Raw genomic sequence first — 8,253 nt, 5'->3', positions numbered from 1 at the left:
AGTTGATAAGTAAGTACTTGAAAAGCCATCACCTTTGGACTTAGCTATAAAGGCTTCAAAATATGATCAAATTTAAAATGAAAAAGACAAAATAGTAATTGAAAGAAAAATTGCAAATGTGAGCAATCCACCAAACAATATAAGTTTTTTCCACTATAAACAGAAATTTAGAGAAATAAGATCAATAACATTTTTAGGAACAATAAGGGTTCATTGTTACAAATAGGCAACCAAGGATATATGCCTGTATAAAGATTGCATCATTAGATACTTAAATTTAGAGGATACTACATGCTTCAGCAGCAAGTCTACCAAATGACAACAATACCAAGATTAACATGGCACTTGCACAAGGATAATATAAAAATTTGTGAAGTACTCCATATTTTTCATTTTTCAGATGCAAGAAATGAAAAACAGTTATTAAAAAGTTGATTACAAAAGTACAAGTGTAACAGCACATATAATTCATAGAATTAAAGGTTAGTTTGACATCAGTGTTTAAATCTTCACCTTAGAAAGGCCATTACATAGCATAACCTTTACAAAACTTGAAATTAGATAACATTGTCATCTTATCCCAAAGAAATAAAATACTATAAGGACCTAGGGAAAAAAAGGAATCTTAAACTTTTTCTATATGGAATGCAATTTGAATGGACACATTTATTAATTAACCTATATATTATAAAACAATGTAGAATTCAAAATATTATATCTAGGAGAGAAGGAAATGGATTATGGACATTATACAAACATAGATATACTTTTTTCAGACAAGCATCAGGAATAACAAGTTTCTATACTATTCATTTCCACAGATAAATTAAAATTATTTCTGATTTAAAAAAATCACAAACTCTGAAAAAAACATTATAGATGTATACAAACAACTCTTGAATGCATTTAGACATCAATGTCATGCAATTCACTTGGAAGAATAACATGGTATCCATGATTTTTTAAATTAAAATATTGCTGTTGCTTTGCATTGTGAAAATATTTTGTAGGGACATGAATGATGAACTGGCAGTTTTGAAATTTAAGAAACTTAACCAAACCATTAGGACTTTTGGAGGGACACAAAGGATGAACTGGCATTTTTGAAATTTAAGGAACTTAACCAAACCATTACGATTTATGAGAACAATTTGTAAAGCCTTTCACAACTTCAAAGAGGTAGTGATACATACTTATCCTTTTGGCAATATCAAATGCAGTTTCTTCCAAGTTGTTCTTCAGACCTTGTTTGATATAATTGTTCAACAGAAGTAGATACAGCATATCTTTGCTATTTCTATTCCCAGCAGCAAATGCAAGGTGGTCAAGAGGACTTTAGTTTGGGCATTTGTATCTGCATCATGATGAAATAAGAAAGAAACCACTCTGGTATTATTCCACATATAAGCACTGTGCAGGGGTGTCCAGCTATTCACAGTTATTGCATGACTGTCTGCCTTGAGCTACCAACTCATGGACAATATCTAAGTGTCCACTGTAGGCTTCTCGATGAAGAGGGGTATACTCATCCTAATCCCTAGTATTTATATGAGTGGCCTTTTTGGAAAGTAGTCTCCGCACTGTAGTAAGCCGATTAATTTCAGCATCCCAAAGAAGAAATTTACTTGGATCCTTCTCCATTTTTGTCTTGTAATTGATACCATTTCTCACTTTTCATATTGTTCCTTGTCTTCATCAGAATTGCCTAACCAGAGACTTTGAGTACCAGTGGGAATGAAGTGTCAATGAATTTCCCGTATAGTTCACGTTGGTTGAACTGGTCGGAAAAATCCGGTGAATTTTCGGTATGTTTTTTCACCGTGATTTATTTTCTCTTTTTCCATTTTTACTATTCTAAATTATTCTACCTGGAGAGTAGGGATTGATAGAGAGCAGAAAAAGATTTTGCTCCGTATTCAAAGGTACACACTGAAAATGAGGACCAGTGGTAGATTCATGTGCAGCTTATTCTAGGAATGAGAAAATAGGAAACAATACCTTCTATGTAAATGATTTGGGAAATACCATGAAATAGTGTAAGTGAACTCACTATTCAACATAAGAGCTTTCTAATAGATCCATAATTCATTGGTACTCAAATTAGAAAAAAATGTATAATGCAGTAGTAAAATAGAAGTACTTTGCATAACTACTTAAATTCCTTGTTTTTTAAAAAGACACTTGTTTTCATATATAAAATTAGGCCTGTTTATTGTCTTTAGGTGAATTTCACTTTTCTTCTTGGAGAATATAATGATCAAAGCAATAGTTCAGAATCAGCAAGCAATAGTTCAGAATCATGCTTCCAGCACAAGTGGATCACCAGTAAGTAATACTCGATACCATTTTCTAAAAAGATTTATCACAGATACAATCAGCCTGCCTTCTCTAGTTACTTTCCTAGCCTGGACCTATTCCTTCATTGTACAGGAAAAGTGTGATTCCACTGATTTCAGTCAGATCTGTTACTAGAATTATAAAGGATTTAGATGTTTTTTTAAATTAGTTGTGGGGTCTGAACTCTGGGCCAGGGCACTGTCCTTGACCTCTTCAAATCAAGGCAAGTGCTCTACCACTTGAGCCACAGCACCACTTCCAGATTTTTCTGTTTATGTGGTGCTGACTTGGGAAATGGCAGGGCAGAAAGTGAAATGATACAACCGAAAATATAAAAGCAAAACAAATTAGGATAATTATGGAGCAATTATATTATCTATGAGAAACATGAAAGAGAGAGAGGAAAAGAGATACAGTTGTGCAATGACCTATCTAGCCACAAAATCCATGCTTCTGGTCGATTTACAGAACAATCTCTTTAAAGAGATGGAAATAGAATTTATTTATTTACTTTAAATTAGTAAACACATTTTTAGTAGCCTACATAAAGAAACATACATTTGACCAAATTACAGACAAGAATTTTACTCCTTGGGCTGGGAAGGTGGCTCATGGTATAGTGCTTGCCTTGCAGCTTACTAAAGTGTGGAGACTACTTTCCAAAAAGGCCATTCATATGAATACTAGGGATGAGGATGAGTATATCCCTCTTCATAGGGAAGCCTAGAGTGGACACTTAGACATTGTCCATGAGTTGGTAGTCAAGGCAGATATTCATGCAATAACTGTGAATGGCTGGACACCCTGCACAGTGCTTCTATGTGGAACATATTGCAACAGCGTGCACACACACATACACACACACATACACACATATACACACACATCATCAGATTTCTTCCTAAGTATTTTTTGTGTATGTTCTTAAGAAGAAATTTACATTACTAACTTGAATTTCTGACAGGACAAGATCATCACTGTACATCTTGCTTCTATGCTCTCAGTTTTAAATTACTATCTAAGTATGTGCATTAGATTAGTATAGGAAATAGTAGGATCCACACTGGTGGCTCATTTCTTTAATCCTAGCTAATCAAAAAGACAAAATCTGATGATTGTGGTTTGAAATCAGACCAAGAAAAAAAGTCTATTAGATTTTGATTTGAAAGTAACCTGCAAAAGCTAGAAATGGATCTGTGGTACAAGCAGTACAATGCTAGCCTTGAGAAAACTAAAACAAAAAAATAATTCTGGGACAGAGCCAGGTCCTGAGTTCAAGCTCTAGTATTAGCAACAAACTAATGAATTAATTAATTAACTAAAAATAAATTAAGTGGTCACATGTGGAGTGGAAGGTAAAATGTAACAACCATGGTGACTGGCTTATGTATTATTTTGTAATAAGGCAAATTATCATTTGTCCTAATCACTAACATTTTATTTGAAATTTTTTGTACAATAAACCCTGAATTTGGCATGCGTGTATATGTGTGTGTGCATGTGCACACCTGTGTGTATGTGTATATGTGTGCTTTGTGCTGTTGCAATGTTGCTTGGCAATGTGGACAGGGTGAGGCTTAAAAGAGCTGTTGTTATGTTTTTATTTATCAGTGTTCCATTCTGTCATTTCAGTGGAACCACCCTTCTGTACATTTTATTTGTCAAATGATAACAATATCATTATCAAAGCATTTACACAATTAAGTTAGATAAAAGAGATCACTTTCAGCTCTTAGTATTTGTTAGGTAAGAAGATACAAATATAATTAGGTAGTAAGTTATTGCTGTAAGATGACTGTCAGTACAAAATATGTATTTGACCTCTTAAATTGGTTATACTTTTAAGATATACTCATGGAGTGATTTTGAGTGACTTGATCAAACAGGTATTACTTTCTGGTTATTCCTGTGAAACACAAGGTGGATAAACTCTTTTCGCATTTCTATTGAAAATAACGTTTTTTGTAAGATCGTATCTATTCACACTAATATAATAAACCCCGTATTTTTAAAGTTTGAATATCCCATCATATTGACTGAAAATCAATATTGTGGATATGCTTGTTAGATATACATTTCAAAAATAAAGAAACAAAAAGAATGTGTCAAGTGGGGCTGTAGCTCAAGTGGTAGGGCGCTTGCCTTGAGCTGAATAGCCCAGGGACAGTGCCCACGCCTACAGTTCAAGCCCCACGACCGAAAGAAAAAAAAAAAAAAGCACGTGTCATCTCCAGATTGTGGATGCATTTGAAGTTGTTTTGTACATACAAAGATTTCTTCATTAATAGTACTTTTGTTGGAGTAATTATCACAAATTTAACAAGTAAGGCTTTTTGAATATCTTTTTGAATATAAATAACATCTCAGAGCGAGTCTTACAATTTCTGAAAACCCTTTGAATATTTTATTATTATTTCAGTTCATTGACTATAGAGCAAAAGACATTTCTGCAATAAGCATTGTTAAAATCTGAAAAAGTAAGTGGGTATATAGGCTTTTTATGCATCATTTTATGGAAAGCCAGTTTTTATGAAACTAAAAGAAAAAGAATTAAAGAATGCAAGTGAATTCGGGAAGCTAATTATTAGTATAACTTTGTTTTCTATTAGCACGGTCCTTTGAATGTAGCTGATGCAGATAAATTATGTCCTTTGTGTCACTGTGCTTCAGTTATTTTTAGAATCTTTGTAGTTATAATAGTGAATTTGTAGTATAAATAAAGGTCTTTGAAAATGATTTGGATTAATCTTGTGTTTTGTGTCCCACTCCCAAGAAAATGAGTTATTTTCAAGTATTAATAGTTTATGACTGAATCTTCAGTATCATAAGGAATTTTTAAAAAATGTAGTAGTATTGATGTCTTTTTTTTGAGGGGGGGCGGTGGGTCCGGTAGTGGGGCCTGAACTCTGGGCCTGGGCGCTGTCCCTCAGCTCTTCAGCTCAAGGGAAAAGCTCTACAACTTAAGCCAAAGCACCATTTGCAGCTTTTTTCTTTTTGCTTATGTGGTGCTGAGGAATTGAACCCAGGGCCTCATGCATGCAAGGCAAGCGCTCTGTCACTGAGCCCCTTCCCAGCCCTTTATGTCTTTTTAAAGCAATTGTATTCACAAGTTTGAGAATCTTTAATTCATGCTTAGGTCTTGGAGTCTATGATTTTTAACCTCTTGTTCCTAACATTAATGATAGGTCACATGGCATTTTTGGGTATATGAAAGGTAAAATATTTTTCTGAGGTCAAAGTTGATTTTTATCAGTCTGGCTTTAATGGCATTTTAAAGTAGTACCTTTCTCTCAAAATATTGGGTATAAAAAGCAATCAAAACACTTCTAATGGTAAACAACTTAGGTGAGCTACAATGTAAAATGATTGGTCCATAAGACCTGCAGTCTCTTTCCATCAGGAATTTGGGAGGTCATTCTTTCAGTAAGACTTTGTTAAATAGTGATAGGGTCCCCAGGCAGTGCAGTGTTGAGTGAAGGGATACAATATGATTTCTACTATTTTGAGGTAGAAATCAAGAATGTTATACTTTAGCAGTTCCTTTCACCAGGGAGATATGCATTGATTATGAATTTTGAGTTTTCATATTACAGTTACCTATTTTCTAACAAAGACAAAATGAAATATTATGCGTGTACACAATAATTCTGAGAATTTCTCCTAGAAATTGTAGACTAAGTACTGGTATTTTAGTCATAAAATAGAATGAGGTTAATTGATACAGTGGGAGATGGATCTCAGGATAACACTTACCATGTGTGCAATGTTGTACTAGTAATTCCAACTCTGAAGACTTCAGTAACATCATCTGAGAATTAATAATGTAAATAGTTCCACTTTATGGAATTATTGTGAGGATTAAATCAGATACCATAGTTAAAGTACGTGGAAAAACAATCAATTAGCATTTGGCACATTCTACCTGTTATTTTATCATTTGATGAATTCTAAGATTTTTACCGTGATTCTATACAGTGTCTCTTTATGATGTGCAATGTAGTGTATTGATATTCATTGCATTGATCACTTTTCTGTCACTATTAGGAAAATATCTGCAAAGAAAATTTCTTTTTTTTTCTTTTTGTGTCTGGTCGTGGGCCTGAACTCTGGGTCTGGGCGCTGTCTCTCAGCTCTTCAGCTCAAGGCTAGCACTCTACCACTTGAGCCACAGCGGGACTTCTGGCTTTTTTTTTTCTGCTTATGTGGGGCTAAGGAATCGAACTCAGGGCCTCATACATGCAAGGCAAGCGCTCCAACACTGAGCTACCTTCCCAGCCCTGCAACGAAAATTTCTCAGGAGGAAACTATTATATTGACTCATGGTTTAAGAGAACGCAGTTTAAGATGTCTCCATTGTTTTTAAGTATATTTTTATTATCTTAACTAGTTGTACAAGGAATTTCCATTCAATAAATCATTTTTAAGTATAATGGATCTTTATATAACTTTTCCCTACCCTTCCAAACCTCACCCCACCTTCATTTTTACTAGTTTCATACTATCTGCATTGAATATACTGTCTTCACTCTCTTCCTCCATAACTCTCTTTATTCCTTCCCTTTGATTTCCCCTCATATCTTCCAAGTGATAATTTCCTGGTATTCATTTTGTTGGATTAAAAGTTCAATTTTATAAAATATACACCTTTTAAATATTCCTCTGCAAATAGCATGCTTTGGTTAATATTGTTGTGTAAACTTGTATAAAGTTCTAGCTTCCAAATATGAGACAGAACATGGGTCCTTTGTGTGTCTGGTTCTGACTCAGTTTACTTAACATTTTTTTAGATCTATCTATTTCTTTGCAAATAATGTAACAATCTTCATAATTGATAGGTGCAATCCAATTGTGTATATATGACACACTTTCTCCAACCATCCCTCTGCCAAAGGGCATCTGGGCTGTTCCCATAACTTGACTATGGTGAATAGTGCAGTAGTGATTATGGTTCTGAAAGTTTTTTTACTGTAACCTTTTGGAGGCATTCATCACTATCTTTCTGGGAGCAATCCTCTAACCTGTTTTCCAGAATAAACACATCTTTCCCTTCATCTCCATCACAATGTATTGCAAATCCTCAAAAACACACTACCCCATACAGATCTCAATAAGCTAAAACCACACTGTGCCCATATTCTTTCAATACATTTTTAATAATTGTACAAATAATTTAGTGAGAACCTTCTATGTACTTTCCTAATGTGGGAATGAGGGACATCACAACAGAGTAAAAGTAAGATATATGCAATTTAAATAGTTATTATCATATTTAAAATCTTGTTAAGCTGTAACTCATAGCCTCACTTACTATTATTTTAATCTTTATTTGATTATCTCCTAAATTATAACAGGTGAGTTAAATACAAAGGCAAAAAGTGTGGTTTGATTTTGACATTCATGTATGAGGATGCACAATATGGGCAAATAGATGGATTGGAATTAATAGCAATTATCCATTTTGGTAAAGTAGAGATAATTTTCCAAACTGATTCTCACAATTCATATTCCATTCAACAAAAAGAAACGTGTAACAATTCTTTTTGTTTTGCACTTTATTAACTTTTGTTTCCATTTTATTTAATAATGAAGGATGATTTCATAAATCTACTGTAGATACAAAAATATGTTAAAATATTTCTATCTGAATGCATTGATACATACATACACATATATGTTACACAGGTTACAGTGCTAATTTATAACTTCTGTAACTGTACAATTTACTAAATTATTAAAAACGTCGATGGCTCATGCATGGAATCCTGGTTACTCAGGAGGATGAGATCTGACGATCATGGTGTGATGCCAGCCTGGGCAGGAAAGTCCATGAGCCTCTTATCTCCAAACAACCAGCAGAAAATCAGAATTGGAACTGTGCCTCAAAGTAGTAGAGTGGTAGCCTTGAGAGAAAAAGCT

General features: G+C 33.9%; 1 pseudogene; it reads left to right on the top strand.

The window, feature by feature from the left end:
* The first annotated feature begins 291 nt into the window (after window positions 1–291).
* LOC122102984 lies at window positions 292–390 on the top strand (annotated as a pseudogene).
* Window positions 391–8,253: the final 7,863 nt, after the last annotated feature.

Source organism: Dipodomys spectabilis, unplaced genomic scaffold (assembly GCF_019054845.1).
Source record: "Dipodomys spectabilis isolate Male_0828 unplaced genomic scaffold, ASM1905484v1 ptg001180l, whole genome shotgun sequence".
In the NCBI taxonomy this organism is placed as follows: domain Eukaryota; kingdom Metazoa; phylum Chordata; class Mammalia; order Rodentia; family Heteromyidae; genus Dipodomys; species Dipodomys spectabilis.
Note: the sequence above shows the minus strand (reverse complement) of the source record. Positions and strands in the feature narration are given on the sequence as shown.